The sequence below is a fragment of the Alexandromys fortis genome, unplaced genomic scaffold (assembly GCF_014885135.2).
Source record: "Alexandromys fortis isolate MF-2015 unplaced genomic scaffold, M_Fortis_MF-2015_v1.1 scaffold_48, whole genome shotgun sequence".
In the NCBI taxonomy this organism is placed as follows: domain Eukaryota; kingdom Metazoa; phylum Chordata; class Mammalia; order Rodentia; family Cricetidae; genus Alexandromys; species Alexandromys fortis.
Genome location: NW_026067947.1, coordinates 1,903,952 through 1,924,680, shown reverse-complemented (window position 1 = coordinate 1,924,680; position 20,729 = coordinate 1,903,952). Strand labels below are relative to the sequence as shown.

Here is a 20,729-nt window from a genome sequence, read left to right as displayed (position 1 = left end):
AGAAGAAGAAGAAGAAGAAGAAGAAGAAGAAGAAGAAGAAGAAGAAGAAGAAGAAGAAGAAGAAGAAGAAGAAAGAAGAGCCACAAGGATACCAATTCATAAAGAGAAGAGAATGTTTCCATGAATCTTAAAGGAAAGAACCACAGAGAAAATAAGTCCTTTGAAAAACAGCAATAAAATTTAAAAGATAAATGTAAGTGGACATTGTCATATAATCATTATTTAAGGAATATATTTAGCTACCTCCATATCTATGTATGATTATAATCTTCTTCAAAACAACTTCGAAAGCTTGGGACTGGAAATATAGATCAACAGGTAAAGACTTGCCATGCAAGCACATGTACCTGAGTTTGGAGACCCAGAATCCACATAAACCTGGCAACGATAGCACCTATCTGTAATGCCAATGTCCTGTGGCAAGATGGGAGGTGGACACAGGAGAATCCCTTAAAGCCCAAAGGCCAGCTAGACTGAGGTCCAAAACACTGAACCGGAGACCTGTCTCAAAAATGGTGGAAGATAACACCTGAGGTTGCCTTCTGACCTTGACTAGGTCACTGATGGAGAAGAGATGACAAAAGATAAATCTTTTTTAAGTAGCAAGTTGGATGAAAATTGATATTGATGAAAGAATATTCTAACAGTGTGTGGTAAATAAATGTAAGTGATTGAATGGTTTGCTTTCCTCTGTCGTTATCTGTTTTCATAGTTTTTTGTAAAGACTTTTAAAAGTATTTCTTAGTTTTCCTAAATTCAACAGGATTGCCTTTTCATTTGGAGACCATAAAATCAGTATAAGCAAACTCTCATGAACTTCTTTCATTTTTTATATGCTCAATCAATAGTTTTGTGGTGATAATTTGTTTGTGCTTTAACAAACAAAGCTTGTCTGGAGAACAGAGCATGGAGCTAGTGACTAGCTAACCATACAGGGCAGGCAGTGGTGTCACACACCTTTAATCCCAGCACCCTGGAGGAGGAAACAGGAAATGATATGACTGGCTAGAGAGAGGAAGTGATAAGGCAGGGTGGAGACAGGAGCTTGGCCCTTTTTGGATGAGAAGTTGGCAAAGTAAGAGGTTGCCTTTGTCTCTCTGATCTTCCATCATTTACCAGAATATCTGACTCTGGGTTTTAATTATTAAGACCAATTAGAACTTGCACTACATCTGGAGTCCAACTTTAATTTAGGCCGTGAAGTCACAAAAAAATCACTTGTCTGCTGCTTTGCAGCCACCGGCACAGACTGCAGCTACATGCAGCTGGAGTCACTGCACCACTGGCTGGGTTTTCCTTTCCTCTTTACTCATGGGTCTGAATTTTTCTGTTGCAGCCTCTCTGCAACCAACTCCATAGGTGTTAGGGCTCCAAAAGCAACAGGAGTTAGCTGCTTTCACATCTTCCCCTGTGTAGATGGCTGGCTCTTTGGGTTTTGTTTTTTTTTTTCCTCCCAGTAGGTTGTGGGCTCTCCCTGGACTCCCTTCTCTCGGGCTGAGACCAAACTAGTAGCTGCCTAGAAACCCACTGGAGCTTCTACTGTTCTGTGCAGCAGCAGTCAGCTTCACGCTTCACCGTCATCTGAATTGTCATTGTTGGCAGATTTGGTGAGACAATTAGGAATTCTTAAAGGGAGGAATTAGTTAAAAGAGAGATTTTTTTTTCCTTCACTAAAAAATGGGAAACACTATTACAATGGAGAGAGTTAGGTCTCTGCATGACTATTCAATGCATGGTTTAAATTTGGAACAATTAAATGATGGGGTAATCAACTTAACTGGGATTGACAAAATGTTAATTATCATTCTGATCATCTTTATTGTTGGTTTGATAATTCTTGGTTTACCTTATAAAAAGTTGGTTGATATGAGTGCCAAGATACAGGCTTTAGAAAAACTTATTAAAAAAACAGATCATAGAGATATTCAGATTCACAGAGGAATTTAAAAGAGAACCAATTTCAGCACTGCATTATAAGGTTAGAGAGGAACAATAGCCTAAGGTTCTCAAACAACCAACTTTAACTTATCCAGTAGCCTTACAGGAATTGTCAAATAAGAGAAATTCCCAAGGCTGTGCAAGAGCTGAATAGCCTCCTTGGAAATGTTAGTTTGAAGGAGATTCAAGTAAGCCATAGTTTCATAAGGCATGTATTCACCTTTCATGAAGCTGATGTTAAACTCATGATCAACTTATAATTATCCCTCAAGACTGGAGAGTCTTGGATCTAGCAGTCTTGGAGCCTGGACCTCAATTATAGTGGAGGACCTGATAGAAAGACGGGATCCCACAATGTTCATTCCACCAGGAATATGATAACACCACTAAGCTGAAAACCACCACTTAAAGATCAGCTTTGGATGACACAAACTACTCAGGACCATTGCCAGGTGGCTTGCTAAGATGATCCAGCCTCTTAGACTACTCTAGCCAGAACTTGAGACAAGACCCGTACTTTCTCCTATTATGCAGAGCCTGGATAACAAATAACCTTCTCCCAGGACTTGACAACTAACCCAAAATTTTCTTTTTAGGATTCCTAAAGATGCCATTACCCCAAGACAGCAGAAAATAAATTTAAGAACACAACGTCCACATTCTTGGGGGGGGGTAGTTTTGGTCTTTCAATGAATTATGTACATTTGTCATTGTTTAGGGTGGTTAGTTCCATACCAACTCCAGTGTCGTCTGTGTGACATGACATATGTCATTATGCCAAATGGGAGCCACGTGTCCTATGGGACTAGGCTTCCTGGAGGTCAATGGCAGATGGTCCAGTATTGGCCACCCTTGAGGCATAGACGGGTTTCTCAATTAGCTGGCTATGCAGGATATGGGCTTTGCACAATCTCGTTTATAATAATGATATTCTATATATCTACAAGACAGGATTATCTCTTCAGGAACAGCTCTGGGATAGGGAAGCACAGTATGGGAGTGTATAAGACTACAGCAGAACCCTTGCCCTACATGGGATGTATGATGAGCAAAGAAATAGATGGGTTAATGTTGATGGACAAAGACTGTTATTATACTTTGAACTTTATGGATAAGCTTACTAGATCCCAATCCCCATGGTGTCTGCTGCATAAGAAGGTACAAAAAAGTATATTTCAGCAGGTGCAGAGAACTGATTAGGCATATTTGGTCACTAGATGAGATAAAGAAAGGGTTAGAAAGAGGAAAGGCCATGATAATGATAATGAGATAGAAACTTTCTATTCATAAGATGAAACCACTTGTCTGAGGTTTATGTTCTCAAGGACAAGAGTTCCTCTTCTAAGGATGTTTTATGTCTAACACCTGTCCCTGATAATATGCTTTTCTTAAATATCACTGATGTGACCAAAAGAAGCTTTTATACTGTGCCAACCAATGATACATGACCTTCTGATTTGTTCTTTGTTTGAATACTATATAATGAAACCCTGAATTCAGGAAAATTGCAGCAGATTCCAACCACTCTCTGTGTGTTGTGTCTGTCTGTCATCTGCCGAACTTGTGCCTTCCTGTTACCAAGACCCTGCTTCTCCCATGGTTTGAGAGGCTCCCCTGAGCCGGTCCGTGGCAGTTAGTTACAAGTTGTTACTGGGAATGGTCAGGAAAAAAGCTAAACAAAGAAGATTAGAGTCATAATTCTTGTTTTTTAAAAAAAATGGGGATAAAGATACAAGAGGATAAGGGTAGATTATTGAATCTACTTTTAAAGCAAAAATATCAACTAATAGTTTTAAATATTTTACATTGATATGGTTTTTGTATATTGATACAAATTAAAGGTTATTTTTGTTAGAACACACTACATATACATTTATAATCTTGTTCAAGGTATTGTACCTATATAGCTCATTTAACAATGTGATGCAAACTTCTAGTTCTTGAAAGTTATTATTATTAACTATTTAGGATAATAAGGAATGCAGGCTAGTAGTTAGTCACCTATTACAATTAAACTTGGAGTCATATTAGGTATGTTTTCAAGGTCAAACAGAGATAGATTTTAGATATGCAGGTCATCTTCAAACACGTAAGAGATCTATATAATATGCTGTCCAAATTGGACAAGCAGGATACAAAAGAAAGTGACTGTTGATCTTTGTCAAGACAATGTAGGACAGCCCTTCAGAATATCCTGCTTCACAGAAAAGTCTGTCAGATATTCTAGGACTGTAGGCCAAAAGTGGATGCCCCAATATCACAGAGGAACCTTGGGTGACTGTCCAGGCAGCCAGCTGTTTCTGTCATTTCTCACATTCTTTGGAAGTTTCTTGTTGTACTTCCTGCTTACTCAGTTATTACTTTCTCTCAGGTCTCTGATGAAGTTGAAGACTTTATAGTTATAGTTTTTCTTGTTACCAGATTCAGAAAAGAAATTCACTAGAGAGGTGTAAAGTATGTAAAGTTGAGAGACATTATAAGATAGTTTTAGTAATACAAATTAGGAAAGAAGGTGAATTAGGTACAATCCTTTGGACTCACCAAGATAGGATAATAGAATTATTTTTTCTGAATTTTCAAATGCAAATGGACTAGACATTGTTGATGTGTATATTGCCTGTATATATTGTAGTTATTGTAATTCTTGTATATAGTTTTTCTCATATTAGTTATAATATTTTTTATTTTAAACAAAAAAGGGGAAATGTGGTATTATATTTGTGCTCTAACAAATGAAGTTTGTCTGGAGATCAGAGCTAGCCACTAGTTAATTATAGAGGCCAAATAGTGGTGTCACATGCCTTTAATCCCAGTACCTGGGAAGAGAAAACAGAAAAATCATATGGAAAGAATAAGTGATAAGGCAGGGCAGAAACAGGAGCTTGGCCCTTTGTCATCTGAGAAGTTGGCAAAGTAAGAGGTTGCTGTGGCTTGCTCTTTTGTCTCTCTGATCTTTCAGCACTTACCCCCATATCTGACTCAGGGATTTTATTATTAAGACTAATTAGAATTCATGCTACATAGTTTCTGTTCTCACATAGGGTCTTATGAATTTTGATCTTCCTAAAAAGGTACAAATCCTTTGATCAAGTACTTCTTTTTTTGGCTATTGATAGTCCCAAAATCTACCAATATATCTGTCTAAACATATGAATATATACATATTTATATTTGGAAATATTTATCAATATAAGACTAGCAGTAACATATCTGCATATCAAGGACTGGTTAGATCAATTTATAGGGTGGAAGGGAAGACTGAAGTCAATCCAGCTATATAGATATACTGTATGTCTTTGGCTAAAGGTCTTTGACTATGAGATACATAATATGTATAACTGAAATATATCTTTTTTATATATATTTCCTTTTTTAAATTAATTAAGAATTACCTTTTCAATGTGGGAGAATTGTCTGTATTCTGTCAATCATGTTTTAAATAAACGCTGATTGGCCAGGCAGGAAGTATAGGCGGGTCAACCAGACAGGAAGTAGAGGTGGGGTGATGAGGAGCATGATAGAAAGGAGGAAGCCCATTCCTTCTATTCCTGCCCAGACCACTGAGAAGCAAGATGTAATCTGCCTGGCTGAAAGGTACCGAGTCACGTGGCTAACATAGATAAGAATAATGGGTTAATATAAGCTACAGGAGCTAATAAGAAGACTGAGCTAATGGGCCAATCAATTTATAATTAATGCAGACTCTCTGTGTGATTTTCTTTGGGACTTGCCTGCTGTGGGACAGAAACCCCAATGAGCAGGCCCTCATGTTACACCTTTTCATTCAGTTTCCATAGTCAGTTATTATAAATAATTCTTGCTCACTTAAGTACAAATCAAATGAATTGAAGCAATGTCAGCTGGTCTATGTATGGGGCAACGGTCTGGAGCAATTTAAGATGTACAAAAGGCTAAAGACAGCAGCATGAATTAAAATCCCTGGACCCCTCAACATCCAGTGGTGATCACACATCTTGTCTGAATGTTGGCTATTCCTTTCATTTGTGTCCCCATCCTTTAGGCTCTTGAGTGGCAAGTGACTCTAAAGAGAAAGAAGTGAAGAACTCAGGGGATACGCCTAATTTGTGACTATCAGAGGACGCCAGGCTTGAAGCACAATGCCAAGAGAAGTATGTCTAAGGAGACATCAGTGATTTCTCAAAAGAAAATAAAGATGCTCTCTAGGAGGCAGAAAGCATGCTTCTGGTCCTCTGCTTTGTGGGTTTCCTTCTGAGTGAGATGATGTGGGTTCCATACATGCACATAGATCTGTAGATTCATTAGTATACAAGAAGCCTTCCCTTCCATATTCCCTTCAGGCCCTTGGTTCCATGAGGGCCACCATTGTGTCCCCCCCCCCCACACACACACACAGGTCTCTTCCCTACTTCCTCCCATATAGGCCTCAAACTCACTCTGTAGCCCTTCAAGGTTGGCCTTGAACCTTCTGAGCCTGATTTCTGGGGTTATAGGCCTGTGCTTCCATGCCTGGTTAATGCAGTGCTAAGGACTGAATCCTGGAGTTTGAGCCTACCAGGCAAGCACTCTACCTACTGAGCTGCACTCCCAGCTCAACTTCTCTTTCATTTCTGCATTTCCAGCACCTATATCTTACACCCACAAGGTATATAATAAACAGTGGCAAAGGGGAATGTTTAAAACGCAAGTCCACAGAGAAAATGAGTGAGACATGGGGGGGTGGGTGGGGGTAAAGAGAGTCCTTTGAAGTACCTGTAATTTCTTTTTAATTATAGAAAGGGATAAAGAAAATTAATCATTTCAATGAGTTATTTAGGCCTATAAAATTGCTTACTTAAGGATTTTGTGGTGTCATTGTTAGAAGGGCTCTGCCTCACCCTGCCCTGACCCATCCCATTGTGTGTGCATCCACAGAGACAGCCAGGCAGAAAAACCTCATTGTCCAATGGAACAGACCAGCTTCAGTGGAGAACCCCCTCCCGGGTCGGCTCACACAGCAGCTCAGCTTCTCCAGGGCCCGGGGAAATAATGACTTGTGGAAAGATAAATAGTGCAGGGTTATTTGGTCATCGCACTGGGGCTCCAACTCTTTACAAGTCTGCACTGACAGCAAAAACATTGTTGAGTGTCTAAATAATTTGAATGATATTAGGAGGGAGACTCTGGTAAGCGGAGAGCAATGGCTTGATGACAGCAAGCTGACAATGGAGCAGAATTCTGCGGGCTGAGACGACTGTAAAAGCAAACAATGGGGATATTGTCCTGTCCTGCTGTTATTGTGCAACGCTGGAATTTATGGATGGAATGGAATTTCAAACAAAATAAACAGACTCGCATTTGTTAACTAATACAGAAAGCAGAGAACAGTCTGCTGTAGGAGAAGAGGAACGAGACTGTTTTCAATACTCCTGCTATTTGCTAAACAGAAATATGTTTATGCTTGGCAGGAAGGCTCGCCTTTGTTTCTTTGCTAGCGTTGTGACAATGGCCTTCTTTCTTTAATCCTTAGCACAGAGAGAAGACGTGAGTGAGAGCTAAACAACGTTGGTATGCATCACTACACGGCGATGGTAATGGCTCCAGAAGTTCAAAAAATAGTGTTCATTTCAGAAGCCAGGAAAACCCCTGAAAAAGTGGCAGTGAATTTACTCTTGTTCAAATCCTGATGCCATAGATTCTGTGGTGGTCCCAACCACAATAAACTGACTGCTCCTCCCTTGCCAGTCACCTGTGATATCATGACAAAGCATTGGGTGTCGGGAACATTTGTTAATCCACTTTTCTCTAAAGTATAAAAAGCAGGTTAGTACTCCAGCGAGCATGGCGGGACCAGTGATAGATGACTGTCATTTATGGGCTTCTTAGATTCACCCTTTATACTGGGGCAAAGAGCAAAGGACGTACCTTGTATGTCACTGTTGGGGACAATATTGTCACAGAGCAGGTAATAAGTACAAATAAGTACATACGTGTTTTGAAAAAAGAGTCCACATTCAATTCTTCTACAGGTAAGGTCTTATTCTAACTCATGGCGTATATTTGTCAAGACAAAATGAAGTCTGAGATAAAATGAAGCACGGCCGTTTCTTCACAGAGACGTGGCAAGGGGACACACCTGCTGCTGTCTTCCTCTCTGCAGGACACCACACTGGAGAGGAGAGAGAACATTCTCGAGTGAAAAGTAAGGGCTGTGGCAATCTTTCACGGATAAGCATTCCACAAATGTGGGATTTCTAGAAGCTGCTGTGTACGTGTGATTGTTCTTGGCAGGCTGCAAGAGGACAGACAAGCCACCTGGGACTTCTTCAAGGATGGCTTAGGGCAAGAATTTTCCATGTCCATTCATTTCCAGGAACTTGTAACATCCACTAGCTGCAGTTTGTACAGCCAAAGCATCAGGACGGTCCTTTCAGAGAAACTGATGGGCAGTTAACTGATGCCTGCATACAGACTCATTCTCTCCTGTCTTGTAAACTGGTGGGAAAACCCTCTTAGAAAATGTAAAATCAAGTAGGGCGGTGGTGGCACACGCCTTTAATCCCAGGCAGAGGCAGGTGGATCTCTGTGAGTTCAAGGCCACCCTGGTCTACAGGAGCTAGTTACAGGACAGGCTCCAAAGCTACAGAGAAACACTGTCTTGAAAAACAAAACAAAACAAAAAAAAGTAAGATCAATGAGTAAAATAAAATTTCAAATTAAAATTCTACTACCACCCCAAACCCCAAAATTCTAAATGACATAGAAGCAAGAGAGAAAAATTCCATGCACATGTATCTAAGTAAACATACATCTTTCTATTCCAGACTTATTTAATTGTGGCTTGTTCTAGGGACAAAGATCTGTGTAATTCCCACAAAAACGTGGACAATTTCATTGAGAGACATCACCGCAAAGATTCCAGTACATGGTTTATAGGTGGTATTATATGTACCTTGCTCCCCTCTAAAAAAATTTCCTCCTGTAAATTCACAAGTTTCCTATCAACTCTGTCCTTATTTACTAATGTATGAAACCTCCATCTGGGCAGGCAGCATGAGTGACCATGGGACATTTTAAGCAGAAATTAAATAGACCTTTGGCTTCATGCCCAGGAAAAAAAAAATGTCAGTCCTTATACAGAAAAGCAGGCAAGAGATAAAAAAGATTCCATTCTATCTATAATCCAATCTTCTTATGGCTTTAGTACAAGTTTCTTCTCAGCTAACAGAAGTCCCTGCAGAAGGTTTAAACAATCTCAACAATTTCATTATGTGAGCGCAGCTAAATTCAATAATGTAAAAGGGCCCAGAGAGGCTTCCCATATGCTCCATCCCATAGCCTTTCCTTCCAGGGGAAGGCAGAGAACTTGGCTCCCTAGAAACTGAATCCACTCCAATTGCCTGGAGCACAAATCTTGCTTTGTTGACATCAACCGAGCTCTCCTGAGGACACACAAAGAAGACAGGGAGCCATTAGAATTTCTCGTGACTCTGCTCCGAGCCAAATCCAACCTCCCTGAAATGAATGAAAATGTTTGTAACATGGCCCAAGAAGCTACTTTGTCCGTTTGAAAATTAATTAGACCGTAGCTCCATGAGCAATCCAAAGATGCTGTCCCAGGGTTCTTAGATGGATGACCCTGGCTGGCCTCCCAATATTAACAAGTTTACCCTGCAGCAAAAACATGGCCCTTTGGCTGAGCTGGGGCTGTGCTCCTAATGCTCTCCTGAGTGGTAGCCAATCCCAGGCCCAGCCTCACCAGAGGGAAAGTTTGGAAGGAATGTTAAAACTTTCCCAAGCAATGGAAACAGACGGTGCTAGGAAGGAAAGCCTTTTTCTTTAAGATTTATTTGTAATTAAGTGTATGCAAAGGGGTGGGCAGGGTATGTGCACGGGAGTGTGGGTACGGGAGGAGGCCAGAGGCACTAGATTTCCTGCAGCTGGAGTTACAGGCAGTTGTGAGCCAAGTGACATGCGGGCCGAGAACTGAACTTGGGACTTGAGCAAGAACAGTATGGATTCTTAAAGCTGAACTCTACCTTTAGGCTCAGGGAAGCCTTTTTTTCTAAGTCATTAATTCAGTTAATCATATTCAAGCAGGCTATAGAGAAAATATTAAAATATCTAATTACTTCTGTTGTTATCCACTTTTGACTAAAGTTCCTCAAGGGCAGAGGTGGTTTGGCCCCTTGTATTCTTAGTGGGTTGACAGGGCTACCAGGTTGGCTGGAAGTATCAAGCCACAGATCCGGGTGGAACCCCATCTTCCTATGTATGAGCCTGAGATTATTATGCTCATAGAGAACCTTGGGTTTGAGGGGCAGCATTCATAAGGAAGCTAATAACTACTTTGAAAAGTAATCTGCACCCTGCTACCTTCAAGAAGGCCCTTAGTAAGCAGATATGAGCATATTAACTAATGTTCAGTTAACGGCAGCGTAGAGATGAGAGCAGGGATAATGCAACTTAGAATCTGGTATGTGGAAAATAAAATTCCAAAAGCTACTAAGAAAGAGGGAAACATCAGAAAGCATAGTCGACTTTTCCAGGAAATGTATTTTCAGTCCAGCAAGGTGACTGTCCTCATCACAGCTGACTACAGAAGATTTCTGGCTCTGATGGAGCCAGTTCATTGGGGACTGAGAATCAATTATATTCTCTCTCCCCTTGGGTTCTATAGCTCAAGTTCTGTGCGTCCACTTTTTTTTTTTTCTGAGACAGGCATGTGCACTATAGACAAATCATCACCCAAGTTAGCAAGGCTGCAGAACAATAGTTGCCGAGTGAGTGACAAGCTGGAGTTCCTATCTCTCCCCTCCCTGTCTCCTTCCTTCCCTCCCTCTCTTCCTTTTCTTCTCTTTTTTTCAAATTGGAAACATACAAGCCCTCCCCATCTCCTCAGAAAAGTATATACATTGCAAAACTATCAGAAAGATACTTCAGGCCCACAAGCATACATGCACACAACACATGCGAACACAAACACACACACACACACACACCACAATAGTCTGCAAAAAGGACATGACATTTAACAGCCATAAGTTCCCTCCTTTTCCACCTCTTCACTAGGGATTCATGTCGCTTACATCGGAGTCATCATATACAAGTCCTTTCTGGCTTTCCTGATGTAACAAACTGGTTTTAGACAGTTCTGCCCGTCTTTTCTAATTTGGGTTTTTTTTTTCTGTCTTTGTATGATCTTAATGGGGAACAACCATTTTCCCCCACTTCATCCCCTCAAAGAAACTCACACAAGTCTGTGCTTCTAACTCCAACATAGTCAGAAATCACTGGGTAATGCGGAGCATGGATGTCAGAATAGGTGACTCTGGAAAAAGAACCTGAAATAGAGCCCCCCCTCCCAGCCCACCTCCTCCCACTGTGCTATAGAAACTCATGCAGACTTGCCTCTAGCTTTAGAAACCTTGGTCAAAATAGAATGCGTGCAGCCGAGGGAGAGGTCACATGGTTGCCTTTTGTGGCGTCATAAGGTTTGTCCAAGAAGTATATTCCAAGTGGTAAGGCAGAACCACCTCTCTCCAGGTTCTCTGAAACCCACGGGTCACTCTCATCTGCAGGGAGACAGGGTTCTGAGGCCCCAGCTGCTTCTTCACTCTATGCTTTGGAGCTCCCACTCCAGATTTGCTGACATTACCTCCTTCTTTTTGTTTTAATAAGCTCCATCTTTGTCAGACTCCCTCTAAATCCTGTCAGCATGATTTTTTTTTTTTTTTTAGTATTATCACCTTCTGCTCGAACAAGTCACTGCTTTCACCCAACACTGAACAAGCACCCAAACGAAGTCTAGCTTCTGCCTTTCTTCAGCTCCAAGGTATAGAGAAGGAACTGCCAAAGGCATGCCTGGAAGTTCATGCAAGCTTACATGAGCCATGGCGTGCATGTGGAGGTCAGAGACTCGGTTTTTGTCTTCTGCCTTGTTGATGCAGGGTCTCTCTTGTGGGTCACGGTGCACACTCCACTCTAGCCCATGAGCTTCTGTGCTAGTCTCCTGCACCCACAATTCTATTTCTCCACAGGAATGCCGGGATTACAATGTGTATCACCATATAGAGCTTTTTCACATGGGTTCTGGAGCTCAAACCCAGGCCAGCAGGTTCGTGTGGCAACCAGAGATATCCCTCTGGTCTCTGATTTTCATTGCCAATTGTCAGAATGGAATGGAAGAGGTTGACTTTGTGTTTGCCCCCATTTTCTTATCTGTTGGACTGCTCCAAGCTGTAGAAGCTACCGATGGATGAAATCTCATGCCCCAGTGCTGCCCCATGCATTGTGGAACTTCTCTCATCGGGGCAGGGAGAGTCAATGACGGCAGAACAGCTCAGGGCTGTACACAGTCACTAGCTCTTCTTTTACACAAATGTGTTTCTTCCTTCCTGGCTCTGCTAGCGAGACATATCACTGCTGTGACAAATGCTGGAGAAGCGGTTTAACAGAGGGAAGATTGTTTGTGCTCACGGTTTCAGGGATTTAGGGCCATTGTTTGCTGGTTCCATGTTCCTAAACTGTGGTAAAGCATGACATCCGGGTGGGAGGGCACTGAAGAGCCAAGATGATGCACGATTAGTAAAAACTCAGAGAGGAATTGGTGTTCAGCCTGAAGATCCAAAAATCAAAACATTTAGCCACTGGCTCTAATCTCTACCTCACTCTGAAATGGCGATCCTGCCTCCAGGAATCTCAGAATGAGACTGTGTCTGAGAGCTGTCTCCTCCCATTTTATAATCCTCTCTCTAGTTCTGGGATTAAAGGTGTGTACCTCTGGGATTAAAGGCATGTACCACCTGATTTCTATGACAACTAGTATGGCTACTGGGATTAAAGGTGTGTGTTATCACTGCCTGTTCTATAAGGCTGACCAGTGGGGCTGTTTTACTCTCTGATCACCAGGCAAGCTGTATTTGTTAAAATACAATTGAAATGCTACCACACCAAGCTGCTCCTCAAAGGGCTTCCAGAAGACGGAGAGAAGTTCAGGATGAAGAGACCAGGGAGAAGATCCATCACTCCAGGGTACAACCCCAGTGACCTATTCCTCCAACCTGGCCCTTCCCTACTTCCTGTAGCCTTGTCTTAGTTAGGGTTTCTACTGCTGTGAAGAGACACCATGACCACGAAAACTCTTATAAAGGAAAACATTCAATTGTGGCTGGCTTACAGTTTCAGAGATGTAATCCATTGTCATCACAGTGGGACATGGCCGTGTGCAGGCAGACATGGTGCTGGAAAAGGAGCAAGAGTTCTACATTCTGATCCATAGACAGCAGAAGGAAAAACTGTGTCCTACTGGCCAGACTTGAACTTGTAAGACCCAAAGTCCACCTCCACAGTGACATATTCCCTCCCAAACAGCCGCACCTACTCCAACAAGGCCACACCTCCCCGTAGTGCTACTTCCTAGAGGTCCAGCATTCACATACATGAATCTACGATGGCCATTCCTATTCAAACAACCACAGTCTCTCAACAACGCTGCCATACTGTGAGTCCATTGGTGAGGGCAGAGGCCTGGTAGACCAATATCCTCTCAATAGCAGCACAATATGGAGGTCAATCCTTGAACACATGCCCTTTGAGGACATCGCATATGCAAATCACTGGCTGTCCCTTTATTCAGCAGCATCTCCACTGGGGCAGGCTGCTTGTGCTGTTCACCATGGTGGCCTTAGAACAAAGAATGGTGCCTGGCTCAGAATTATTCACAAATGAATGACTGTCAATGAGTGAGATTCATAGTAACCTTTCAGGTGTGTGTGGGGGGGGGAGATAGAGAGAAGTAGTCAAAACAGAAGCACAAGCTTTTCCTTCTAAGCATGTCCCCCAAACTGACACATTCAAGAAACACCGACAGCATAAGAGTGCTCTCTAAGAGCAGAGTGAAGCACCCCATTGGAGCTCAAGCCATGCAGGTGACAAGTGGGGACTGTGTAGGACATGTGTTTGTGTGCATCCCCACCAGGGATACAAACTCTGTTGCCATTTTCCTCCATTCTCCTCCATCCTTGGTTGCACCCCACCTCATCCCCGGTTTTCCAGATTCCTTAGATTGGAGGCAATCCTGCCCACACCTAGCTATTTAGAAGCCTCAACGAACTCAAGACCTCTTGAGTCCTGTCTGTTTCCCCTCAGTCCTTGTGACCTTAAATGTCCCTCAAAGAATCCCCATAAATGGACTAAGACATAAATGAAAGAACTAGATTGAACTGAGGCAGGAGAATGAATGTGTCCTTTAAATGCTAGCAGGCATGGCCGTGGCATAACAAAGGAGTTAAAACATAATTAAGATCTGAAGCCTGATTACAGGAATGTGTGCGATTATTTTTATTATTTTCCCCCTTTCTATCTTTGTGATGGGATGTGATCAACCTCTGCCATGCTCCGTTGCTTAGTAGCAGACAGTCAGAGTTTTAATTATATGCTAACATACGCTAAGGAACAGAAAGCTGCCTTATGTCTAATACGTATACATCAAGAAAGGCATGTGACAGCGTCGCCATCGCTTTAGAGACTGATAAAGAGCGCCTCCGGTAGGGTTGTCATCAAAGGCTTGGGAACAGAGAAGGAAAGTATTATTAACAAGGCTCCTACTCTATTTATATGTCCTCCATTATTTGTGAGTTCTTGTTAGAAGCCAGCAATGAATTTTTATCTACCACTAATTTCATCAGTTCTTTTTCTTTTTTTAAGTCTGGGAGAATTAAAAAAAAAATACTATCATCAATTCCACTGCCAACACGTTCCCTCCAAATAGAATTCTTTTTATTCCATCAAATTTGTAATTTCTAAAATATTATATCTTGTAATAAAAAAATAAAGAATGAGTTTATTCATTCTTCTAACATTCAGAGTGATGTGCTCTGAGAGCAAACCCAATTGGAGACCTCTGTCCTCCCTGAGAATATATGTTATGGGAAAGGAAAGGTGGTTAAGCAATAAACCAACGAAAAGATAACTACAGGCTGTAGCCAGGGCTGTGAGAAACATGGAGTTCATTGCAGAAGACTAGGAGAGTGAAAATGATAGAATATCCAGTCATTTGTTCACGTTAGGCCAGGACTAGTCTATCACATTAGAGATATTTCTCTCGCATTGACAACTCTTTGGATTAACCAATGTCCTGTTCTGTTTCATTAAATCAGTTTCTTATGCTGGACTACTGCTAGCCATGTTGAATATTGATTTTGATGAGGGTCAGATCTAGCCTCTTCAGAATAGATAAGAAGCTGAATAAATTGGCTATGGTTGCATCTTTGCTCACTGTTTTATCTGGCTTGTGGTCCCAGATGACAACTTGGGCTTTGGTCATTGCATCCGCACAAAAGATGCTTTTATTTTTGTGTAGCCATAATTTACTCCATGGCTATAAGGGAAGTTGACCTAGGTAACCCGCATTCTGGGTAGCCATAAACACACCTGGAAAACCAGCAGAAATTGTGTTCCTAAGGAAAAAGGCACGCGGTTAATGAAAAGCCAGTCATACATACTACCACCAAGGGTAATAAGATCACGTAGCTGGTACAGTAGAAACCAACATATTCTCAGGAGGTATCCATTAAATGATCTTAAAGAATGCAAGAAAGGACCTGGGGAAATGGCTAAGTGTAAGAACATTTATTGTATAACCAAGAGGACTTGAGTTTGGATCCCCATCATCTACATTTGAAAAAAATGCATGGTTATGTGTATCTGGAACCCCAGTGTTGGAAGATGGAGGGTAGAGAGACAGAGGATTGTTGGGACTTGGTGGCTATTAGCCTAGGAGAAAAGCAACATAAACTCTTGGTTCATTGGAGGATCCTGTCTCAAAGGAATCTAATTGAGAGAGATAGAGGTCACCAGCAGACCTCATCTGGCCTCTTTATGGGAGCATGGGTGTGCATATCCACTACACAGATATGTACATGTGTATGTGCATGTATATACACATAAAAGAATTAATAAAAGGGGTTCTTCTATGAACTAGAGAAAGAGAGCCAGAAGTAGGACCATGCAAACTATGAGCCCACAGCATGGCTCTAGCTTACCTATAATATTATATATGCTGCTATTAAGCTCTGCCTGGGATGATGAGCTGTCATCTTCCCAAGTTTTTTGTTCTCTAACCCTCAAAGTACATTATAGTAGGGCAATTTTTGAGTTACCAGAAAAAAAAAATCCAACTATTTTCCATGTCCTTGATCTGGGAGTGTCATATATCAATCTGTTGATTTCATTGGTTAAGCAATAAAGAAACTGCTTGGCCCTGATAGGTTAAAACATAGGTGGGAGGAGTAAACAGAACAGAATGCTGGGAGGAAGAGGAAGTGAGGTAAGACTCCTCAGAGAGACTCCATAGCTCCTCTCAGAGCCACACGCGCGATGAAGCTCTGACCCAGGATGGACGTAGGCTAGAATCTTCCCGGTAAACGCACCTTTGGGTGCTTACACACATTATTAGAAATGGGCTAGTCCAGGTGCGAGAGTTAGCCGAGAAGAGGCTAGATATAATGGGCCAAGCAGTGTTTAAAAGAATATAGTTTGTGTGTTGTTATTTCGGGGCATAAGCTAGCCAGGCAGCCAGGGTACTGGGGACGCAGCCCCACAGCTCCTATTACAACAATGAGGGGCAATGTGAGCAAGCATGCTAAGTAGTAACTTGGTATGTGGATTTTATTTAGGTGGACAGATATGTGTAGAGGTTATGGACAGAAAGAGGTAGCCAAACCAAGTAAACGCCTCCGAGAACGAGCATGAGTGGTATAGATAACATGGCAGGTTCAAACAGAAGCACTTACAAATTAGGGTATTAAATCACCATCCACATTACAATAACGTGATTTGGTTTGGTGTTCACCAGAACAGAGCCGATGGTATGGAACTAATGTGATGTTTTGTGTGAATGTCACATTAGTTATGCATTTGTTACATGATTTTCATGGGTGCCAGAATATAATTCATTGGAATAAACAGAAGAGTATAGCGGCACTGAGCCTAATGCTATAAAGGGGAATTTGCCTTCATTAAACCCTCTCATACAGTAATTAAGGTGACATTATATCCAGCACATTTTCTTAATGAATATCTTACACTGACATCAAACAAAAGAAGGAGTCAGTACTACTGTTTATTTCTGCAAATTTTCATGTGAACTAAGATCACTGACATGCATGGTTTTGTCTAAACATAATATACAATGGCAACACGCCCTACTGCCGAAGACGAGGCATTGTGCTTGGATACCAAAGTAAAAGCATTTCAAAGCTTTTCCTTGAGTTCCCTGACCACAGAAGGTGGGAGGGGGGAGTGATGCAGAGATCATTCCCTATTGTACATCTGGAAGGAGAAACTCCAAGTGAGTAGATGCCTTCTCTGAGCTAACAGATTTCCCATAATCTTGCATGTATCTAGCTATGAGCCTAAGACGTAGTAAGGGGGAGCCAAGAACTCAGGTCTGTTCAAAAGAACTAAATAATAAACATCAATTTCATGACAAACACTATGTCCTTTTTATCTCTCTAAACACCTAACACAATACTTGCCATACATGTGTGTGTGTGTGTGTGTGTGTGTGTGTATGTGGAGAGGAGAGGAGAGAGAGATTTAATGTACACAAAAGCAAGTCTTATTTGCAACAAGTTCTCCTTACTAAGTTGCTCCTGAAATGTCTCTCAATTGATTTGATCAAATATTTGAACTATAATAAAATATAAAGATAACACAAATGAGAACTGCTTATAAAGAAATCAATGGCACACAGTGTTCTACTGGAAATGCTCAGCTTATTCCTGAAAAGTGTCACAAAATCTAAATATATGTGGTCAGTTACAACACACATATATAAAATGTGCAATAATAATGGTACTTGTTTTTTTTTCTAAATCAAGAATAGCAATATGTACTAAGGAAGTGAAAACCTAATCTTTCAACTAGGGGTTCTCAACTTTTTCCTGGAAGGTGGGCTATGTGTGTGTTGCAGGGGAGTCTATAGAGAATAGATAATCGGGGACAAAAGGCACCTGGCCCTTAGGGTCGGCCTTTCTGATCTTTGTTATACCCCATGTAAGAGATTAAAGATTGTCTATCTCCTCTGCAAGGGCTCTCCTTGGATTGGTTGTTTCTTTTGTTCTTTCTCCATGTGTTTCTAAAGGGGTGATTAGGCTGTTGAAAGCTCCACCCCGCCTAGCAAATGCATCCTATTCCCACTGTTTACCATGAATCACAGGGCCTTCCAGCATGACTTACCTGTGTTGCACTGTACAACTTCACCATAGCCTTGGTCCTGAACATACAACATTAACACTTGGCACTCTACATGAATTATAAAATACCAGCAAATGCTGCTTGGAACCTCATGGCTCAGATTTTAGGCTATTTTTTTGTGTTATGAATTTCAGTGGTTTTACTGTAGACATAAAATTATCTGTTCTTATAGAAACGTAGTACTTTAATTAAAGAAAAGAAAGACTTTTAATATTTTGCTACTGTTGTGTAAGCATCAAATTAGTATATTTTTGGATTTCATTATGTTAGAATTTTTGGTTTGAAATATTGCTGCTTGAGATGCTGACAAGTTTCATAACAAATGATCAGCGAGTTTTGGCTTCGATTAGAACAATTTCTGAAACAGTTCTAAACATGCTGTATTTGTTTATTAATTTGCTTTTGAGATAGAGTCTCTACACACAGTCCCCAAAATCCTGAGACTCACTTTGTAGACCAGGCTTGCCTGAATTCACAGAGATCCACCCTGTTTCTGCCTTCCAAGTGCTGGGGTTAAAGTTGTGCACCAGTATGCCTGGTTCGTACTGCTTTTTTGTGAAGCAACATTCTCAGCATTAATGATTGTAAAGTCAAAATTTCAACTGAAGACAAGGAGGACCATATTCTCGGTGCTAGTGTAGCATCAAATATCCAGCCAAGATTTAATTCCTTATGTAAAAATAAACACTGTCTAGTTGTGGACCTCTGTATTAATTCACACCTATTGCAAGAACACACTTTTCCGGTGAGGGCTGAGGCACTGATCTGTGTGTTTAGCAACACACCATCAGCAGTCATTCTGTTGCTATGTTCATTTACCAGGATAATAGTAATAGGTTTTCCCCTAGGCCCATGACCTCTCTAGTCTCAGGTTCTTGTCCTCATGAACAGTGCCAGGAATGGCTGAATTCATGGAGTGGGCTTTAATCCCAATTAAAAAAAATTGGTTTGGTTACTCCTATAACATTTGTGCCACTAGTTCACAATGGGTTAATCTTGCAGACAGGTCATATAAGGTTTGTAGTTAGATGAGATTGATGGTTACTTTTCTCCTCCAGTATCACACATAATACTTTCCAGCACTGTAAATGCTAGTCAGGAGAGCTAAAGCTTCTCGTTGGGTAACAGTTTAATTTCTCCATATTTGAAGACATAAGTATGTGCTTTCTTCAGGTCTTACCAGGGTGTTATAGAGGTGGCCAATATTATTAGCTATAGCACGTGGTGTTTGAGGGGATCTATATGACCCCTTTTGCCAATGACTTAAAAAGATACAACCCAGCTTTGCAGATACCACTGCTTGCTGCTGTTAATATCAACCACACCGTGTTCCGTGGTATAATGTAAGTGCTATGGCTGTGTTTTCTTTGAGCTGTTTGCAGACAAAGTTCCAGAGACAGCAGAAAACTTTCGTGCTCTGAGCACTAGAGAGCAGGGTTTGGGTGTAAGGGTTTCTTCTTTCACAGACTCATTCCAGGACTCATGTAGCAGGGTAGTGACTTCATATGCCAGAATAGCACTGGTGGCAGGTCCATCGGTAGGGAGAAAATTGGGGATGAGACCTTTATCCTGAAGTATACAGGTCCTGGCATCTTGTCCATGGCAAAGGTTAGACAAAACACAAATGGTTCCCAGCTTTTTTTTTTTATTATTTGCACTGCCAAGACTGCGTGGCTGGATGGCAAACATGTGGTGTTTGGGAGCATTGTGGAAGCCATGCAGTGTTTTGGGTCCAGAAATGGCAAGACCACCAAGAAGATCACCATTTCTGACTGTGGACAGCTGTAGTTCTTTTAACTTGTGGGCATCTTATCCACCAGACCATTCCTTATGCGGCTCAGGAGAGCACCTCTACCCTATCTACTCACAACAGTCTCTGCTCTCACTTTGGGTTCTGTGTTTTCCTTATTCCCTTCCAAGTCTAGCTGGATTGCAGAGTTAAGTCTATGATTACAAATAAAAACTAAATAAGAAAAAAAAAACATGCAACCCATACCTGGTATTGGGGTCTTATTTTATAACACATGATATCTAGTTGAAATATTGTATCCCCCATTATATGCTAACTCTTATTTAAATTCTGCCTATATATTTATATATTTTAGGTTGCCTCTATAGTAGTAAGTTTCCATGAGGCTTTTCAAAAGCCCTTGAGTGTTAATGTCTATATTCCCTTTTTAAATCTGCCTTCCTATCTTCCTCCCCCATTTAATCCTCCTATTATCCCTTTATAACCCTGTGTTCTATTTCCTCTTGTGCATGTTCAGTAGGTGAATATGTATATGTAGGTGCCCGTGTACACATCTGCACAATGCACATCCATGTGGAAGCAATAAGCCAATTTTGGGTTTGTCCCTGAGGAGCCATTCGTCATGTTGTTTTTCACTTTTGTTTTGTTTTGTTTCGTTTTTGAGACAGAGTCTCTCCTTGACCTGTGTTTGCTGATTAGGCTAGGCAGGACTGACCTGGGAGGACCAGGGATCTGAACTGAGATTACAGATGTTTTCTATCATGCCCAAAGTTTTCAAACATGTGTTCTGTGGATCCCTGTACTTATGTGGCAGGCATTTTAG

The 20,729-nt window shown here is 41.3% G+C and overlaps 1 protein-coding gene across 4 annotated transcripts in view; it reads right to left on the bottom strand.

Moving 5' to 3' along the window:
- The window catches only part of Mitf (melanocyte inducing transcription factor), a 267,515-nt gene that overhangs the window by 10,914 nt on the left and 235,872 nt on the right, over positions 1–20,729 (bottom strand). For 3 of the 4 annotated variants that reach the window (XR_007593097.1, XR_007593098.1, XR_007593099.1), the window contains exon 10: positions 7,887–8,065. The exons of the other annotated variant lie outside the window; for it this stretch is intronic. The gene's annotated coding sequence lies outside the window, so the exon portion shown is untranslated. The remainder of the gene's footprint in view (positions 1–7,886; positions 8,066–20,729) is intronic. 4 annotated transcript variants of the gene reach the window in all.